Source organism: Helianthus annuus, chromosome 17, assembly GCF_002127325.2.
Source record: "Helianthus annuus cultivar XRQ/B chromosome 17, HanXRQr2.0-SUNRISE, whole genome shotgun sequence".
Taxonomy (NCBI): Eukaryota; Viridiplantae; Streptophyta; class Magnoliopsida; order Asterales; family Asteraceae; genus Helianthus; species Helianthus annuus.
In genome coordinates this window covers 63,794,067-63,816,184 of record NC_035449.2, presented here as the reverse complement: position 1 = coordinate 63,816,184, position 22,118 = coordinate 63,794,067, and positions in this window count along the sequence as shown.

The following is a 22,118-nucleotide window of genomic DNA, read 5'->3' as shown; positions in this document are numbered from 1 at the left end:
ATGAATCAAATCTTGATTCATCTGTAGGTACTGAATATAGCCCACACATACTTCTGGACTCACCAGGAACACTCGGAATCGAAGGAATCGCTAGGTATTTAAACCGAAACTTGAATCTAGACTTGGCAGAATATTGTTCGGACTATAACTTGGTCCGTGATTCTTGGATTGAGCTGAAATTTCTTGTGGTGATGATGAGTAGTATCAGGAAGGTCCACGTAAAATTTTATAATTTTTGGATGCTTCTATGATGTTTGGTGAGTTTTGACTCTTTTACCAAAAAGAATTCTGAAAAAAATAGCAAACAGATTCAATAAATCACCAAATTTTACAGAGACACCAAGGAACATATGGGGAATGTTCTGGGAAAATTAGGAGTCCATTGGTTGAGTTTTGATTTGGGTTAAAAATCCGCGTTTTTACGATTTTTCGGTAGCCGAAAACGCACCGAAACCAAATCGGAAAAATCTTAAAATTTTTGGAGATGTTTCTGGAAATATAAGGGATGTCCAAGAATTTTTTTAGGAATTTTGGATCGATGATGGTAATTAAGGTTAATTATATGGTTAAATATGGTTTTATAAATAAATTATTTAGACAAGTAAAATGCCAAAATAAATTCCCAGAAATTTTTCCCATATTCTACAGATTTTTACTGAGTTATATAAATATTTTCAGAATTTTATTCAAACTATAGATAAAATGGGAATTTTTGGGATTAAAAATGGGTTATTTTAAATCAATTTCGGGAGTTTGCCGTGTAACAAACCTGCCGGAACTGGGAACTGACCCAACCTAACAAATACTATAATTGGAACACGGGGAATATTCTGGAAGATTCCAGGGCAGATTGGACACTCGGGGTGTGTCCAATACCATTTCGGGAAATCCCCGACGGTGGGAAACGGAAACTCAAAATTGGGCAACCTGGACTCCCCAAACACCCAAACTCCCTTAATGAAAAATTAATCACTCTTAGATAACAACGTGTTGGCACTATTGGTATTCCCGTACCATTATCCAAACACGTTAAACTACTGACATTGACTGGCACGCGAACCGGTGCCCGGAAGCCAAACCTAAAACTAATACTACCCTGACCTCCATCACCATACCTGTGTCCTAGAGACTCAATCCGGGGTGAAAACTCCTGACCAAATCCGAGTTATAACCATTACCGACATAGATACTGACGTGAGCCCATATTTGCATACGTGATTCTGGAAGTTGACTCTGTTGCTTGTTTACATCCTGTGTGAAACTACGATTTACACTGTGAGTTCCCTTCCCCCACTTTTAAACTATTTTCTTATTTTCTGGTGTGAATTGCATGTTACAAACTGTGTTAATTGCTCAAACTGTATGATGTGAATTATCTAACACACGATATTAGCCCCGATACAAGTGATTAACGTAAGCCGTGGGCAGTGGATAGTACTATTGGTTTGACAAACCCAGGCCACGCCCGACAGAATGTCGGCAACAAGGTATGCACTCGTCTATAACCAGGTTATGTTGTTAGACATAATTACCCGAGGGCATTGAACTTTATGATTTGCAGGTGGTGCGAGTACGTGTCTGTGTGACACGGTACGATTAGAACAGTCTAGGTTTCACTTGTGACATTCGTGTAATTCCATCTACGAACCATAATATGTGCAATTAAACATGTTGATACATTTTGAAACGAAACAACCAAACCAGTGGAACTCACCAGCAGCGTTTAGCTGGCCCCTTTTTAAAACTAACATGCATTTCAGGTAACTTGAGACTGATGTGATCCGTGTATGTTGTTCAAGACGTGTTTATTGGCAAATATTGAGATAGACGCATGCAACTTAGAAGACTTATGTGGTTCATGCGAACATGCAGTTGTAACATACATGTAGTATGTAATCAACATTTTGTAATTAATAAATTGTAGTGTCTTTATAAACAATGTGCATGTACCAGAAGTGTCTGTTGCATCCCACGTTTTTCTTCCACTGCAAATCGGGGTGTGACAGAAGATGGTATAAGAGCCATTGGTTATAGAGAATTAGGTGCCTTTAAGGAATCCTAGACTATAACTCCAGGATCGAACCTTAGTGGACATCACTGGAAAATTAACCACTACTAAAAGTAGTTAATGAACACTGTAAAGTATCCTATTGGCGAGTACCAGGATGGCCTTGTGGGGCAAGTGGGTTATTATGGTCCGGAACGTAATAACAGACTTGCTCATACGAGGCGGTGTTGGGAAAGTTGTGGTAATAAACACGCTTAAATATGTGGAGTGATACATACGTGTACCAAGGTTGTGTGGATGTTTGTGTGTGGATTGATACATGAATTGGGATTGGTGGATTATACGTTATTGCATGTGCCTTAGTGATAGGCAGAAAACTGGTATTACAGTCCATTCCACATTCCTACTGATCACATATTTAATATACACTAGAGTTGGATTCTTATCACTCACACAGTTGTTACTTGTACTTTATGATGTGAGAACTCAAGACTTTATTATGATACGATCTCACCAACTCTACTCTTATAGCTACTATAACGATGGTTATATACTAGAGTGATACTTCAAAAAGAACATAGATACCCACAGAACACTCAGGTCGTTCTGATAGACTAGGAGGACGTGTACGGATCCTTACTCCACTTCTCATTGCTTCACATTTGATTGTTATACAGTCGTAGCGTTTAAACATCATACGAAACTTTTTCGTCCGTGAATCCACGATCTATTTGATTGTCCGCTGGATTCCTCTTCTGTTTACAATATGGGCTTTAGCCTTCGCGTCGTGTGATACTAGAATGCTTCGTGGTATTCCTTCGCACATGTTTCGATATAGGTTATATCTAAACATGACGACACTACGTCAAAACTGGGCTTTAGCCACACTTTTTCAAAAACAGGTCTGCCACAGTTTTGATTAAATGTGTGGCTAAATGTCATTTATAATATTTTAAAACACTTTTAGTCACACATTTTATTATTAATGTGGCAATTGTATAACAGTTCAAAAACTTTAGCCACCCATTTTATTATTAATGTGACCATTGTATAACAGATCAAAACCTTTAGTCACACTTTTACAAAAAACTGTGACATTTATTAACCACAACTAGAAAAGTGTGGCCAAATGTAACCTATTACCACTTTGTTTGTTTGATTTCTTGATTCATATGACAAAAACATATCTTTTCGAAACATTTAGTCACCCATTTAATAAGAAATCTGACAATTACTAGTCACAATAGGAAGGTGTGGCTATATATAACCATCTGTCACAACTGGATTTTAATGTCGTGACTAAAAGATACACATATAGCCACTTGCAAATTTGTGTGGCCAAATGTAATCATCTGTGATATTCTTTCACGATAAAGTGTGTTTACGTGGCTAAATTTTGAGTAAATGAACACGGTAAAATGTTATGTGTGGCCAATCATTTCCTTCTTCCTTGAAACCCCCAAAATTCCCCACCTCCACAAAACCTAAATTAACCCACCAAGTTCTGGAGATCTCCACTGCCAATTCCAACTTCCACAAAACCCTAACCAGTATTAGTTACCAAGTACCATCAACGCTCTCCCCTCATCTGCTCTCCTCCGCTGCCCAAATTAAGTGTATGATTGAAGCAAGCTAGAATGAAATTACTCATATCGATTTTCACTTTCCTCCTCTGGGTGCAGACGAGGTAATTCGGAAACATCTTCAGTGGAGACTCAGAGAGATCGAAAGTCAAATAGTTTTTTTTTTCACTGATCGCTAATGTCACGTAAGTGTTCTTCTTAACTTCAAATTTCAAATTCATGTTCATGTTTATCCTCGTTTAAGCTATTGTTAATTGTTACAGTAAAAAATACTATGATATACTTCAAGTTCCCAAAGGTGCATCAGATGATGACATTAAACGAGAAAGCTTGCTTTAAAATATCACCCTGATAAGAATCAAGGAAATGAAGATATTAACAAGAAGTTAGCTGGAATTAATAATGGTAGTAAATCATATGTGACTTGTTTACGCATTGGATTTGTAGGTTGTTATAGATTTTGTGTTTACTGTTGGTGTGAAAGTGAATGTTTTGTGTGTTATAGATAATGAAGTGTTGTCAAACAATGAAAAGAGGAGAATTTACAAGAAGGGCTCAAACAGCATGCTGCAACAGAGATATGGCGATGGCGCTCACCAAAAAGACAAAACAAAGGCGAGTGGTTGTCACAGGCTGGACCAGTTCTTCAAATGGGTTTATACGGCAGAGGCAACAGGGATATGAAGACTCAGAGAGAGATGAATGGCAATGGTTTAGGGCTTTGTTTCCTTTTCGTAACCTAGATTACTCACCAGTTGCCACTCTTTTTGACTTTTTTTTTATTCAATAATAATTTAGGGTTGTAAAGTTCAACCAGGTCATAGATAGTTCATAACTAAGTGTTGGTGCACTTATGTCTGTACTTTGTCTGTATTCGGTCTCGATGTAAACGATGTCCTTGTCAGTCCTGTAAGTTGACCAAGTCAACCGTCCTCCTGGTTTGACTTGGCCAACATTTAGCAAATTGGTTGTATTGTCTGTGTCGAAGGATAGCTCATCGAAGGATAATGTTGATCCTTCGAGGTGCTCGAAGGATGAACCTTCGATGGATGATCTATCGATCATCCTTCGAGGTAAATGCTGATCCTTCGAAAGCCTTGTAGTCGATAGATGATCCTTCGACCATCTATCGAATCCTTCGGTCAAGACAATCTGTGCTGGGTATATAAATACCCATGCAGTGTGTTGTGTTAGATAAACTTGTGAGTAGATGCACACCAAGAGATAGAGAGATTCTTGAGAGCATTCTGCCGAAACACACACACACACTTTGAGAGTTTGCAAAACACATTTGTGAACATTGAGCTTGTAACCGGAACCTTTCATACGCATTAATACAAGTGGTGTTAATCGGAATCTTTGTGTGTTTGTGTTTGTGCTTGTTTCATCCCGGTTTGCTTGCTAGCTTGGATTCCGCACTCGCTAGTGGGTTAGTATAACAAGGTTTAGGTTCGTCATCCTCCGAGAGGGACCTACAAGTGGTATCAGAGCTAAGGCTCTTTACCTTGTTTAAAACCGGGTTTTGTTCAAGTTCTTGGTGTGTTTGGACACTTGTTTTAGCACCCGTTTTTGGTGGTTTTCTTGCACTTTTAAACTGAAAAACGCGTTCTAAACTTTTCGGGAGTGTTCAAGGTTGGGTTGGGTAACTTAAAAATCTGTTTTTAAGAAACTTGGTGTTTTTCCGGCCAAAATTCCGGTCATTTTTCGGTGACTGGTTTCTGGATAAGGGTGTACATTTTGGGTAACATTTTCAAAGTTGGTGGGAAAGTACATTCTGACCATCCCTTTTGCCGAAAGTTGACCTTACCAACCTATCACCTTTTCACCAACCTTTCACATCAGTGTCAGTGTGTCAGTGGGTTTCGAAGGATATCTTTCGACATCGAAAGACCTTCTTTCGATCAAGGAAGCTTCGATAGATATACATCTTTCGACCCATCCTTCGAAGTCAGAGTGTTATCCTTCGAACCAGGGAATCTATTCGAAAGACAGTTCATCGAAAGATAAGGATATATACTCGAAAGATAAGGATCTTTCAAATAGTGAATCCTTCGAGTTTGTGAATCTTTCGAAATCATTGTTCGAGATTCAGCAGTGATCTTTCGAGCACTGTTGATCCTTCGAACAAGATTTGATCTTTCGATTGTGGTCTGTTTATTGTTAACAAGTTTCTGTTTTTCAGATCTTTCGAACCAGGATCCTTCGGCTGTGTGTGATCTTTCGGAATATTCATTTAGCACTTATTTTTCTTATCAATCATGAATCCGAATTGGTGGAATCCGGCTCCAGACAGTGGAAAATATACAAGTTCAGGTTCCACTCCCTCATGGTGGGGTACACCGGCTCCCGATAGTGGAAAGTACACGTGCACAAGTCTATCACCGTCATGGGCCGAGTCTCCGGTATCTACATCTTCACAAGCAAATGCCATATCTTCAAGTCAATGGGCATTAGTATCGAATCAAACTCCGAGAATCCAAAGTATTTTGTTGAGCGAAAGCGAAACAGGAAGTTTGAATCGACCTCCGAAGTTGATGCATCTAAATGAATATCCGGGCTGGGTTGATAGATTCCGTACATACGTTCTTGGTCAAAACACCGAACTGTGGATACGTTTCACCACAGACTTCGATCAAGCTATAGAAGTTGCTGCTTCAGATACTGCTACGTTTGCCGATCTTCCTGAAGATCAGAAGAAAACGTATGATCTGGAAAAGAAAGCATACGCCATTCTCACTCAGGCGTTAAGCAAGGATATTTACCACCAGTTTGTCAGTTTCAAGACAACCAAGAAGTTGTGGGACGGGTTGAAAACCAGAGGAGTAGGGAATGAAGCAACACGTCAGTTACGTCATGATCTGCTCAAGAAGGAATTCGACTGTTTCACGTGCATGGATAAGGAGTCTTTGGGAGACATGACAAGCCGGTTTTATCATTTGCTTACTGAGTTGAATAATTTTGGTGTAACAACAACTCAAGCAGAAGTGGTGAAGAAGTTTGCTGATGCTTTGCCTCCTCAATGGAGCAGTTTCTTGGAAATCCTAAAGTATAACGGAGTGTTGAGAACTACAAATATCAACGACTTCGTGCAGCTTTTGGAAAACAAGGATCAGGAGGAAACATTAAAGGCGAAGAGAGTTCCACTGCCTCAAAATCCAGAAATGTATTATGGAACTTCAAGTACTTCGTCTGCAAGAACTGGTACACATGCTCCACTGCAAACGGCGTTTGTCACAAGCACGGATATGTATGGCAATCCAGTGCAAGTTCCTGTTAAGCCACCTCCCACCACAGACATGTATGGAAATCCAATACAACCACCTCCTCCTCCTCCTGCTCAACAACAACGTGCATGTTATGGAGGAACATCATCTGCTGGTCAACAATCAAAGCCAAGTACAGTACAGCTCGACACTTCCAGCTTCTCTAAAGTCAGTGTAGAAGTAGCTAAGGAACACATGGAGCTGCTTAACACTGTAGTGAGCGCGTACTGTGGGTTAATAGAAGGTCAGATTGGCAACATTAATCTGACACAAGAAGACTATCGGCAGATAGATAAAGAAGAGATGGACTTGATGGATATCAAGTGGGCCTTTGCTAGTGCTGTGAGAAGTGCAAAGGATTGGATGGAAAGTAAGTGCTTTAACTGTGGTGAACGGGGTCACTTTAAACGGGAATGTACAAAGCCAGCACAGCACGGGAATCAAAACCCCTTCAGAAATCAAGGCAACCAGCAGAACAGAAACAATGAGCGTACATTGGTGCCTGTCAACAACCAAACAAACCGGGCACTTGCGGTTCAGGTGGATGAAGGTTGTGACTGGTCAATCCAGTTGGGTGGTGATGCTCCCGATGGAACAGCATGTTTTGCTCAAGTTGTGAAGGAGTTAGTTCACACCAGTGGTGGAGAATCTTCCGCCAGTGGTGGTGAATCGTCTGAAGATGAAGACTCTTCTGGGTACAGCAGGAGCGTTGATGAAGAATCATCCAGTTCTGGTGATGATCATGTGGGTGAGACATCAAATGCAGCAATCAATGCAGATATTGATGAACTTTTGGGAGAAGCTGCAGCAGAAACTCAAAGAAGATCTATTCTGGTGGATCAAGCTGCTTTTACTTCGTCTTCTCTCCATTCAGCCTTTATGGCTAATGTCGACGGTTCATCAAGTCAGGTATGTGTCGATGAACCCACTGCTATTACTTGTGATGAATGTGATAGATTGCGTGCTAGATGTGCTGATGTGGAGAAAAGTATGTCTGAGTTGCAAGACAAACATGATGCTTTACAAGCTAGTTTGTTTGACTTGCAAGACAAACATACTACATTGAATGAGAATTTGAGTGACTTGCAAAGTAAGCACGAAGCTTTGCAAGAAAAGTATGATGTGACTTTTATCCACAATCAGAAATTGACTGTGGACCTTTCCAAATGCACGGAAGCCAACATGTTTTACGAAAACCATGAAAAGGAATTTAAGTCGGTAATCGAAAAATTAAAGAAAGATAAAACCGAACTAACTAAAATGGTTTCCAGAAAACAAACGGACATTAATTTGTATATATCTCGTCTTGAGACAATGCAAAAAGAAATGGCTTGTGTAAAAACGGAAAGTGAGGCAATCCAACTCAAGTTAGATAGTTATTTGAGTTCTAGCTATGTGTTGGATCACATCATTGATGTCCAAAAGGAGAAAAGGGACGTCACGTGCATAGGCTATAAGAACTGTCCACCACCAGTGAGACATAATTATGATGCCATGCCGGATGAGGAGGACAGGGTGTTCTTTGAACCATATGTGCCTCTAGATGTGAAAGAGTTTGCAGCAGGACTTGGATACCAGAAAGAAGTATCCTCAGATTCAGATGTGTCAGCAGATACATTTGTAACTGCTGAACAGAATCAGGATCCTCCAGTTGTGATTGAGGACGCTGATTCTTCTGATGATGAATCTGATGATACTGTTTCAGCAAAGTCTGATGCGGTGGTTAAAAATGAGGACATACCTCTTGAGAATCATATTCTATGTGATCCTCTTGTAAAACCCGCTAAGACTGTTGCAATCGAGTCCTCATCTGCTGAAGAGTCGGAGAGTGTGAATTTGCTGTACACTCTTGTTGGTGATGATAAGATTTATTCAGACAAAGATTTAACTATTAAGAATGTTAATCAATCCTTAATCAGTAAAGTCTTTGAGAATTCGACTAGTAAGTTTTTGGGAAAGTCAGGACCACGCGTTACAGTTACACAGTGTCCTCCTATTCCAAAGGCCGAAATTCGAAAACAATTTGGCAACAAGAAATTACCAGCAGGGCAGAAACAGCAAAATCACACAAAGCCAAAAGCAAAATCACCGGCTCAAACTCAAAAGAAGCCGAATCAGAAGAAAAACAAGAATGTAAACTTTGTGAAATCGACGGGAACGGACAAAATTGAAACGTTTGAAAATAAATCTAACTTAGATTTTGTCAAGAAAGCTACTGTTTTGAAAAGAAATGAACAAAACAGTTCAAAGCCTAGTACCTCGGGTTCACAAAGTTCAACATCATCGGCTAAACAATCACATGATACTTCGGGGTTTGTTGAACGAAGATCATGTTTTGAGTGTGGAACCATTGGACATATAATTCGACATTGTCCATATCTTCATAAGCAAAAAGAAAAGGTTGATGTTCCCCGTGACCAAACTGGCCGTAAACAATCTGTTTCTGTAAAGCAAGATCCCCGCCTTGTAAAAGAAAGGGAAAAGAAACAAAAACGCCAACAGGTCAAGAAAATTGAAAAAGCAATTAAAACCGATGTGGTTAACAAATCATCTGTTCCTGTCAAACCAGACAATCATGAAGTTAAAATTTTAAAGAATAACACTGGTAAAACAAAACAGACCTGGAAACCAAAAACGGTTAATGAATCAGGGGGAACATCACAATTCACCAACCATCAAAGACAAGAAGTTATTGTCATTGATGAAAATGGATGACCCAAGACCACAATGGCTTGGGTCCCCATCTCCAACTAATTCATTTGAGTTCATGTGCAGGGTGTTCCAGGAGGAACTATCAGTAGTCATTGGATTGTTGATAGTGGGGCATCCAGGCACATGACAGGCGACATGAAGCTTCTCTACGACGTTAAATCTATTAGAGGAGGTTATGTTGCTTTTGCTGGAGATAAAGGTGGATATATTACGGGTGAAGGAATGATATCTAACGGGATTGTCAGCTTTGACAAGATCAACTTTGTGCAACAACTTGATCACAATCTTCTTAGTGTTTCTCAAATTTGTGACAAGCAATTTTCAGTACACTTTGATGCTAATGGATGTTATGTGCTGAAACACGGCTTCAAAATTCCAAAAGAATGGATTCTCTTGTCAGCTCCAAGGATAAATGATTTGTACGTCCTTGATATGAGCCAAGCTATTACTACGTCTGCACAAGCAACTTGTTTCGTTTCCAAAGCCACAGAAAAAGACACTATCTCTTGGCACAGACGAATGGGTCACATTCACTTACGCAAAATGAATCATTTGGTTTCAAATGAATTAGTGAATGGTGTTCCCCTCAAAAATTTCCATCTTCAAGACGTCTGTGTTTCGTGCCAGAAAGGAAAGCAAACGAAGAAGAAGCACCCTACTAAGAAGATCAACACTGTGGCAGTTCCTCTTGAACGGTTGCACATGGATTTGTTCGGTCCTGTCAAGCACAAGAGTATTCGGGGTGATCAATATTGCCTCGTGATAACTGATGATTATTCAAGATTTTCTTGGGTAGCGTTCATGGCACACAAGAGTGAAACCTTTGGCATTATCAAAAACTTAATCATTCAGATTGAGAATTTGTATAAGTTGAAGGTTAGGCGGATACGTAGCGACAATGGTACTGAATTTAAAAATCATTCCATGGCGGAGTTTTGCACTTCAAAGGGTATTCTTCATGAGTTTAGTGCAGCTTATACTCCTCAACAGAATGGCGTCGCTGAACGTAAGAACCGCACATTGATCGAGACTGCTAGGACAATGTTGGTAGAGTCGCAGTTGCCCATTCCATTCTGGACTAAAGCTGTGGCCTCTGCATGTTACACATTGAACAGAGTCCTTACAGTCAAAAGGCACAATAAGACCTGCTTTGAGCTTCTTCAAAAACGGAAACCAGATTTATCTTATCTTGAACCGTTTGGAGCTCCATGCACAATCATCGATCCTAATGGAAAGTTTGGGGCAAAAGCAATTGATGGATACTTTCTTGGGTATGCCACCCCTAACTTGCGAGTCTGGAATCTAGAGACTAAAAGGGTCGAGGAATGGTCTGAGGTCAGAGTACAAAGGCACACTTTGCCAGTCAAATGTCCTGGTCAGCCTTGGATGTTTGAGTACGATGACTTTTTCAATTCGATCAATGTTGAAGCCGTTGAAGAAAGCGCTGCGGCTAGGATGTTTTTCGAGAGTGACAATGCAACAGTTTCACCGGTGGTTCGTCCAATTCTTGTTAATCAAGAACCATCTTCTTCGGTGAACAATAATACTCTCAACAATGAGGATTTTCATGATGCAAACGAATTGAACGAATCTTCAGAGGATGATGAATTTCTAGATGCAGATCAAGAAGCCCCAACAACAGCAGTTCATGGTACTTCAGAGGGTACTCCTCCAGTGGATGCCCATAGAACAGCCGAGGCTACTGCATCATCCTCTTCGTCAATTCCGGGCCTTGATTTGGTTGTTGATCTTAATCTTAACAACCTGGGTATAAATATTCCAGTTCGAGAAAATCCTGAAACAAGGATTCATAATACCCATCCTCAACAAAACATTATCGGAAATGTGCAAAGTGGCATTCAAACAAGAAACATGTTGCGAAACAACAACAATGCAGGCTTGTATGCAGCTATTCGAGAATCCGGGCAACAAAACGATTGGTCTTTCGCGTGTTATGTCTCACAGGAAGAGCCAAGAACTTGGAAAGAAGCCTTGAAAGATAACGCTTGGGTTGAAGCAATGCAGGAAGAGCTGCAACAATTCCAGAAGCTGGGTGTCTGGAAACTCGTAGAGAAACCTGCTGGATACAAGAAGATTGGTACCCGTTGGGTGTTTAAATGCAAAAAGGATGACCGCGGAGTTGTTATCCGAAACAAAGCACGTTTAGTCGTTCAAGGTTTTCGTCAGATTGAGGGGATCGACTACAACGAAGTGTATGCACCTGTTGCACGTCTCAAAGCAATTCGAATCTTTCTAGCCTATGCGTCCTTCAAAGGATTCAAGGTTTATCAGATGGACGTGAAAAGTGCATTCTTACATGGTGTGGTTGAAGAAGAGGTATACGTCGAACAGCCTCCAGGTTTTGAAGATCCTATCCATCCCGATCGGGTTTGGTTGCTCAACAAAGCTCTCTATGGTCTTCATCAAGCACCACGAGCTTGGTATGCAACCTTATCACACTATCTGCTGGAGAACGGTTTTCGTAGAGGTCTTATCGACTGTACTCTTTTCATCAAAGAACAAGATGGAGATCTTCTTCTGGTACAGGTATACGTTGATGATATTATTTTTGGTTCTACTAATGATGTCTTGTGTAGGAATTTCGAGCGGATAATGCAGGATAAATTCGAGATGAGTGCTATGGGGGAAATGACCTTCTTCTTGGGCCTACAAGTACAACAAACAGAGTCTGGGACATTCATCCATCAGACTAAATATGTTGGTGACATCTTGAGCCGGTTCAAGATGTCTGATGCAACGCCCATTGGTACCCCATTGCCAACAAATCACGGAATTACTCCTGACTTGAAGGGAGAAGCTGTTAGCCCCTCAAACTATCGCGCAATGATCGGATCTCTTATGTACCTCACAGCATCAAGGCCAGACATAATGTACCCAACGTGCCTGCTTGCCAGATATCAAGTTAATCCGAAGGCCTCACATCTTGCAGCTGTTAAAAGGATTTTTCGTTATTTGAAGGCGTACCCTGACACCGGTCTGTGGTACCCTAGGGATAATAACTTTGAATTGGTCGCTTTCAGTGATTCTGATTTTGGCGAATGCAAAATCGACGGCAAATCCACAATGGCTGGATGTCAGCTTTTAGGAAATCGCCTAGTCACCTGGCAGTGCAAGAAGCAGACATGCGTCGCTACATCAACATGCGAAGCTGAATACATTGCTGCCTCAAGTTGTTGCTCCCAAGTTCTTTGGATCCAACAACAAATGCGGGACTATGGTTTTGAATTCCTAACTACTCCTATTTACGTTGATAATTCTGCTGCTTTAGATATCACTAGAAATCCTGTGCAGCACTCAAAGACCAAACACATCGAAATCAAATATCACTTCATACGTGATTGCTTTGAGAAAAGGCTAATCGATGTTGTTAAGGTCCACACCGATGACCAACGTGCCGACTTATTTACCAAAGCATTTGACAAATCAAGATTTGACTTTTTATTATTGGTAAACGGCATTAAGGTCAAGCAAGAGTAAAACCAACATCGGAAAATCATTTTTGTAAATACCTTTGTGTTTTAAATTTATCTTAGTTTATTGATTTTAGGGGGAGTAAATCCAAAAATCTGAAAATCCAAAAACATCGAAAAATTTCAAAAACACAAAAACAATAGAAAAACAAAAATGAGTTTCCTGGCGAGCAAAAGAGAAAATGATAGTACATCAGTGGTCTATCCAAACCTCTTTAAACCTTAAATGAAAAACGATAAGCAGCTCTATATAAGATGTATGGGTAGGCTCACAATCATTTTAAAGTGTGCAGGATGATATAAATCTTAAATCGACCGAAGACCAGGTGGGAACCATTCATTGGCATATGGTCTTAGTACCGAAATTTCGTTTGATAGATTGCCGAGGTTCTGAGATATTCGGTCTTTATGCTGCCTATCATCTGGGCATCATGGTTGTATCTTTTACCGAAAAATAATGGGGATGCAAGTCTAGATCTTCCATGATACTATACATACGTGTACATATTACATAATGCATTCGACCTCAATAAGTGATAAACAATCACATGTCCAAATCAAATAAGTGATAAAATATCACATTTTTCCGGGAGTCAAGTTCGTCTCTCTGCTGTACGGAAGTACTGACCTGTTCACGGACTTGCTCCTGTGCCCTCATGCATATGAAAATCAAGTTCCTCATCAATAAGTGATTATATCACATAGGGCTTGTTTTCAAATCAAAATAAGTGAGAATCTCACATCATATACGGTCAAACAGATGATAATCGGTATACTCACCGGTAAGATGAACTCTCGTGCATACCTTGATACGGGAATGTGTCGTGATGTGGATGAACACCGGTCGGTAAGTATAAATCATACCTTAATGTATCTCTTAAACATGATTACATCTGATAAGTTGAGCTTAAGTGGACAACAATACCGATAATTGTTATAGGATGCTTATCTTAATGTTAACTAATTGAACAACAAGAGCGTTTTGGCATGACCGTACACTGATATGATTCTCTTACCCTCGAAACTCACAAAAAGAATGTCTGTATATATTTATTTACTGCTTTCAGTCTTTACAGTTCAAATATTAAAAATACCAAAAAGATTTTAGGTGTGTTTTAATATAAACTTTATAAAATACCAAAAAGATTTTATTTCTATTTTATTTCCGATCGTACGATGTTGGAACTCTAGTCTTCGTTACCTGAAACCTGAACGAAAACCGAATTGACTAAATCTTCATAAACGGTCGAAATTTGCAAATTGTGAAAGTTAGAATTTAAAATTGACAAATTTATTAAACTTTCAAACTGTCGGATGGTGTTTGATTGAAACATGGTCATACGTGTGTTAGTTGTTTATGTTAACTATTCCAAGCAGTTGTTCTCATTACGCGTTTAGATTTCTTGCATGTGCAAATTTTAAAGGCTAGGAGAACATAGTCGACGACAAGCTTCGGAATGAAGACACGACGTGAAGGCACTCAAGAGATGAAGATGATCGAGTTGCCGCTGACCATCATCAACACCACAAGGATCTCACTTCATAAAGATCAAGTCCTTCACGAGCATAACTCAAGGGGGACCTTATGTTAAGGGGGAGTTTGTCAACACACTTCCTACATGATACGGGTAGTTTGTTGATACGCTCTCTGCTTTCAAGACGTGAAGACTTTGAAGATCCTCCGACATTGAAGACTTGAAAGGACATCAGAGTCTTGAAGACATGAAGATCAAAGATGATCAAGATCGAGACAAATCTGCAACCATCGTAGATCGAGACAAAGCTACAGCCAAGGGGGAGTTTGTTGGTGCACTTGTGTCTGTACTTTGTCTGTATTCGGTCTCGATGTAAACGATGTCCTTGTCAGTCCTGTAAGTTGACCAAGTCAACCGTCCTCCTGGTTTGACTTGGCCAACATTTAGCAAATTGGTTGTATTGTCTGTGTCGAAGGATAGCTCATCGAAGGATAATGTTGATCCTTCGAGGTGCTCGAAGGATGAACCTTCGATGGATGATCTATCGATCATCCTTCGAGGTAAATGCTGATCCTTCGAAAGCCTTGTAGTCGATAGATGATCCTTCGACCATCTATCGAATCCTTCGGTCAAGACAATCTGTGCTGGGTATATAAATACCCATGCAGTGTGTTGTGTTAGATAGACTTGTGAGTAGATGCACACCAAGAGATAGAGAGATTCTTGAGAGCATTCTGTCCGAAACACACACACACACTTTGAGAGTTTGCAAAACACATTTGTGAACATTGAGCTTGTAACCGGAACCTTTCATACGCATTAATACAAGTGGTGTTAATCGGTGAATCTTTGTGTGTTTGTGTTTGTGCTTGTTTCATCCCGGTTTGCTTGCTAGCTTGGATTCCGCACTCGCTAGTGGGTTAGTATAACAAGGTTTAGGTTCGTCATCCTCCGAGAGGGACCTACACTAAGGGTGTCCGGGGCACCCTCGGTGACCCCATGCGGGGACCGGATTCACCGATCGGTGAGGGTGCCGCCGAAGGCGGGTGGAGGGTGATTGGGGAGGTGGGTCGGGGTGTAGTCACCGAAGAAGGTAGGGGGAGAGTGTGGGGCCACCATCTTTCCAAACCAATCAATTATTTCCTTTTTTTTTTAATAAAAAACCAAGTCACCTAAGAGGGGAGTGCCGCCATCAATTTAGGGTGTTAGGGGAGTTTAAGAGGGGAGTTGACGTGGCATAAACGGATTGGGTGTGCGTAAGAGAGGGGACTCCCCTCTTAGGGGAGTGCACACACAGAAGAAGATTATGATGACGAGCAGGAAACCGGAGTTCATGTTGTTTTTTGCATTCAATTTCACCATGCTCATATGACTTGCAGATTCTGTTGTTCCAATAGAAGAGTGTAAAGTTAGATTTTATAAAACAGAATGTTATTGTGTTGATAATTTTGTGTTAATTTTTTAGGGCACGTTGTTTGTTTGGAAGGAGTATTGTAGTTTTAGTTTACAATTTGATGTAAATTAGGTTAAACATGAGTGATTTTGTTATGATTAAAACCCTAGGAAGATGTTAACTGGACTTGATATTTGTGATTATTGTTGGTGTTTGAATTGGAGGTTAGTGAGCCCTTGGTTGTGGTTATTTACACTAGTTTTGGTTGTTAATTGAATGTTCAGCTTATCCCACCACACATTTCTAACACCTTTAACTTTCTTTTTTCTTTCAGGAACTTCAATGCAGTGGTTGGTCTCTGCGTCCTCTTACACAAGACCAAACTACTTGCGCCGCCTCAGACGTTCTTTGTTTGATTCACATTTTTTATGTTTTTCAGCAAAGACTTTTCAAACAAGGTTTTTCATTCTCTTTCTATATTCTAATTGTTTGCTAGTTGGCCTAAATGAACATATATACATTAACTTGCTGTCAATGGCTGCTGGTTCATTCCTATCCAAAGCCACAAATATCAGTGATATTATCAATTTTTCATGTTTCACAGCTGATACGTTTGAGGACTTGGTATATACCAATGATTAGCATATTTAAAAGGGTCAGCCTCTGATTTAAACTCCCCACGCACATCGTGTCCAGAGAGTTTTCGTGTTTCCACACATTGAATATATAACATATTCTTGTTAGTCTTTGGGCATCAGCTTTATGCCTCTGTTTTCAGCTTTTCAATTTTATACAAAAACATACATTCTTACTGGCAGAATACATGATCATTTTTAAGTGATCTTTAAGTTTCTCGTGTAGATACAAGTAACGTAAACAAATGGGTGGCATGTTTGTTTTATACACCAGCTCAATATATTCTTAAAGTGTTCCTTAAAATATTGTGTTCATTTTAAACAGAGGAAGTGAAAGCCAAACATCCAAGGGTTGCATAAGCTAATCTCTATCAGGTGATTGTTTGAAAACCAACTATAACTGGTTTGTATTCTGTAACCATGACTACATATATGTTTAATGGTTAAACGCCTACTGAGCTTGCTGCAGTTGTTGCGGTTGAGGACACGTTGAGGTCCCACTATTAAGTTTAGCTCGGCTCGAAAAGAAAGCTTGAATGAGCCGAGCTTAAACGAGCTCGAGCCTAAAAAGTGCTCGTTTAGTAAACGAGCCCGAGCTTCGCTTATCGAGCTCGAGCCGGCTCGCGAGCCTAAACGAGCCTATTGTTTATATAATTTATTATTACCATATTAAATATATATTTAAATAATAATAATAATAATAATAATAATAATAATAAAGTTATGAAAAAATAACTAAATTAAATATAAAATAATAATTATAATTATTATTAATATTAATATAAATATAAATTAACTAACCAATAGAAAATTGAGCCGAGCTCGAGCTCTCATAAGTTAAATTAGTGGCTTGGCTCGTTTGCACCCCTACTCAGAAGGAAGGCATATAAAGCAGTATTTCAGTACACATACTCTTATAAGTTTGTACTTATTTTTTAATGTACTCTCAACCAGGATTCAAACGTGTCGCCTAATGAAGGACGTCTTCTTGAGAAGAGGTATGCTCACCCAAATTTCAAAAAAAAAAGGTTGGTCGAAATGAGTGAAACAGAGTGTACGAACATATATGGTCGTGCCATGTGGCCAGGAGCACCTCAACATGTCGTGAAAACGCCTTTCATATTGGAATGGAGAAATCTACCAGATCATGAAAACGAGGCTAACCAACCAATTATTGGTCGTTCAACGATACATGGAATGGTAAGTATATCTTTCGCTTATTTGAACAAGAAAGACAAAAGAAAGTTACTACAGGTCAGCATGGTGATGTATGCAGGCGAAGGGGTGGGGGAGTCAAAGTCAATATATGGGTATGAATTATAATGATCTTAAATCTGCTATCTTATGACAAAATTCAGTGGGAGTTTTATTCAAAAGTCAAATGTTGGATAAAGTCAACAGAATTTAAAATCAAATGCACTTGAGAGTTTATAGTAGGACACAATATACAAAAGTTAGTTGTGATATTTTTTAAAGTCAACACCTTGGAGCAGATTAATATGGGAATATACTTGGCATTGATATCTGAAAACAGTTGTAATATTTTTTTTTTTTTTTTTTTTAAGAACATTCAATAAAAAACGCTCTCTAGAATATCAAAGGTCGCCGGAGTAAATCGACGAAGGGAGTCCATCGGAATAGGGTGTAGGAACCTCGGCAGCCTTGCTTTGCCTTGAGTGTTCCTTATCTCTATTCAGATCCGTCTCTGGTTCCACGTGCTTCCGGGACCTGTATTTCGGTGTCTTTTTCATTCCTCGGTGGTCGGTTTTTATTGAGTTTGAGCGCTTAGTAGGTCTGATACTGGTCGCGGCAATCTTTATTGTTCAGCTAGATCGGTTCGAATCCTATTAACAGTTTAAAACTCAGTTTAAACGCCACTGAGATGGAGTCAGGTTCGGCTAAGGATGTTGGTGTGGGTCAACATGATGAGGGGGGACCTTGGTCAGAAGTGCAGTATCGGAAAAACAATAGAAGCAGAGGAGATGGGGTTGAATGGACGTTCCTAGTTCAAAACATTTGGGATAAAGTGTCTAGAAACATACTATGGCGAGCATTTAAACCATATGGTTTCGTATCGGATGTGTATGTGGCCCGGAAGAGGGATGCTAAGGGCAAATGTTTTGGGTTCGTACGCTATGTTGGAGTGGAGAACGTAAAGGAGACCTTAGTGATGATGAACACAGTAAAAATGTTTGATATGAAGGTTTGTGTTTCTTTGGCTAAGTATGATAAAGATCATAAAAGATTTAATTATGCTTCGGTATCGCTCGGCCGGAATGAATGGCGTCCAAAGGAGAGTAATCAGACTGGTGGGAAGCAGATGGGAGATGGTCATAACGGTAGTCGGCCCTCATATGTAAACGAGTCATGTAGTATGGGTCCGACTGGTCCATCGTTTGTTCAAAATGGCACATCGTTTGCGGATATGGTTAGTGGCAAAAAGGACTCGGGCAATCAAGGAGCTAAAACCGTGACTGTGGAGGGTAAGGGAGCTCCTTATCCTTTACACTTCATTGGCAGGTCAATTATCGGGTATGCTAAAGATGTTTGGGACTTATCAAGTATTAGAAGATTGCTGGAAACAGAAGGTTTGGTTGATTTTGGGTTGTCATATGTTGGTGGTGTTACATTTATTATTACTGTTAAAGATAATGCATCAGCTAAGGAGGCGATTGCTCAGCATGATTCTCTATTCGTCTCGATTTTCAGCAAGTTTAAAATTTGGAATGGGGAAGACATCCCGTTTAGTCGTATTGTCACTCTGAAATGTGCTGGCGTGCCGTTCAGGATCAGAGATAATTGTCTGTTTGATAAAATTGGTGGATTATTTGGTGATATTATTAAGCCATCGGCATTTTCATGGAATGAGGAGGATAATTCAGTTAACACGGTTAAGGTCGTGACCTCATACTCGCACAGAATTGAAGAAGCTGTGGTAATAAAGTGGAATGACAAAAGTATAGTAACCTGGGTGTCGGAGGTACCGGAACAGGGTTTTTCACATCTGGTTAATGAATCCTTGAATGGGTCGGGGGATGAAGAGTCGGATACGGAGTCAGAGTCAACCACAATTGCAGATGACATGGATGAATACGAGGAAGGCGAGATCAGGGTAAAGGATGATCCACTGCCGGAATCGGTGAATATGGTGGATGTTCCGGTAGTCGGAAACGAGCACCATCGGGAGACCAATGAACAGTCGCCAGAATGCCAAAAGGTACCGGATAATCAAGAGGTTAGTAATAATAAGGATGGTGTGGGAAATATGGACGTGCATGGGGAAGCTGAAAAAACGGCGGATGGTTCCAATATACATGGGAATAATAACGATTTTTTAATCAACAAAAATACTAGTGGTGGGCCTAATGTAATAAAGCCAGGTGTGGTGCCCACTGAGCCCAATAATTGTGTGATGGATGATGGACCAACTCCAGGTGCAAAATTGGGTAAAAGAAATAGAGCTGAACTCAGCCCACCATCAATTGGATCTATTCAAGGGCCTAGTCAGAGGATTTTTTTCCAGGAGCCAGTATCAGAGCCGATAGACCTTAATACCCCAGTTATTGACAAAAATGGCTATGAAGATAACTCTCTTTCCAATTCGCTTCATCACGAACAGATGCAGAACAGTTCTGATCAAGAGGGTAATGTGATGGGTGTGGATTCGGTGCTGGGCAACGGCCCTGACCAGGTGAACTTAAATCAGCAACAAGACATCGGATCTGAGGTTCAGGCCACGATTGGAATTGGGTCGGTTATTGGAATAAACTTGGTCGACTTTGAATCCGCTACCAAGAGCTTAATTGCAGAAGAAGAAGGTGTTACCGCTAGGTCTCAATGAATTGTCTATCAGTTAATTTAAGAGGGGTTCGTGGTGATCGGAAATCGGAATGGATTCGGGGGTTAAAGACGAGCTATGGGATTCATTTTCTTGCAATTCAGGAAACAAAACTACAGGATTCAGATTCGTTTTTGTTCAATAAATTTTGGGGTAGAGCTGAGTTTAAGGTTGCTGTGGTTAATTCAGAAGGCAGATCTGGTGGGCTAGCATGCATTTGGTGTCCAGCCGTTTTCAGGTGCGATAATATAATTCACAATAGAAATCTCATTGTTGTTTCCGGTGTATTGGTTCAATCTACGTGTAGGGTCAATCTAGTTAACGTATATGCCCCAAATGATGCAAGTAGTAGAAGGGCTTTATGGCTGGAGATATTGAATGTTAGGAATTCGATTCAAGGGCTTTGGATTATGATGGGGGATTTTAATGATGTGCGGGATGCTAGCGAAAGGATGAATTCGGAGTTTGTGGAAGCTAATGCGGACGCTTTTAATCATTTTATCCTCTCGGCAGGATTGGTCGAATATAACATGGGCGGGGGTAACTTTACGTATATTTCTGATAACGGGAAGAAGCTGAGTAAACTGGATCGATTCCTTGTATGTCTGGGTTTTAGGGAAAGATGGCCAAACGCAACAGTGCTGGCTTTAGACCGGGAAGTATCGGACCATAGGCCTATCGTGCTCTCAACAACATCGTCAGATTTTGGTCATATACCCTTCAGGTTTTTTAATTCTTGGTTTGAGTTTCCAGGCTTTTTAGATCATGTTGTACAGTTGTGTGGTCAGTTCACATTTTCGGGTCAGGCGGATCTTGCTATTGCTATAAAGTTGAGATGGTTGAAAAACAATATTAAGGCCTGGCTGAAAGCGGAAAAAAATAGGAGAGAAGGTGTTTATGGGGGAAAAAAGAGGCGATTAGCTTATATTGAAAGTATGGCTGAAGAAAGATTGCTTAGGGAGGATGAGTTATTGGAACGAGCGGAATGCAGGAACTATATGGCCGAATTTGAGAGACTTAAACAACTGGATTTGCGTCAGAAGTCTAGATTGAGGTGGGCCGTAGACGGCGATGAAAATTCGGCATATTATCATCACGTCATTAACTCTAACATCAGCACTAATAGACTGAACGGGTTAAGGATTAACGGTATTTGGGTTACGAATCCACTCTGCATTAAAGAATCCCTGTACGAGTACTTCCGCCTTCAGTTTACGGAGCCGATGCAAGTTAGGCCGGAAATGGTGTGCCCCAACTTATCCACTATTTCCGATTCGGAGGCATCTTTGTTGGAAAGTCCTTTCTCAGAAACTGAAATCAAGTCGGCAGTGTGGGAATGTGAAGGAGATCGTGCACCGGGTCCAGATGGGTTCAACTTCAAGTTCATTAAAAAATGTTGGTCCGTTCTCCGATCTGATTTCATCCGGCTATTTAATAAATTCTATGAAGATGGTTCTCTTAATAAGTGCTGCACGTCTTCGTTTATTGCATTAATTCCGAAACTAAAGGATCCGGTTAATCCCTCGGATTTCAGACCAATAAGTTTAATTGGTGTGATTAATAAAGTGATATCAAAGGTCCTGGTGAACCGGCTAAAAGGGGTGTTGGGGAATTTGATTTCGGAACAGCAATCGGCGTTTTTGGCGGGGAGAAACATAATGGATGGTCCATTAGTGCTGAATGAAGTATTAAGTTGGATCAAGAAGTCTAAACGAAAGGG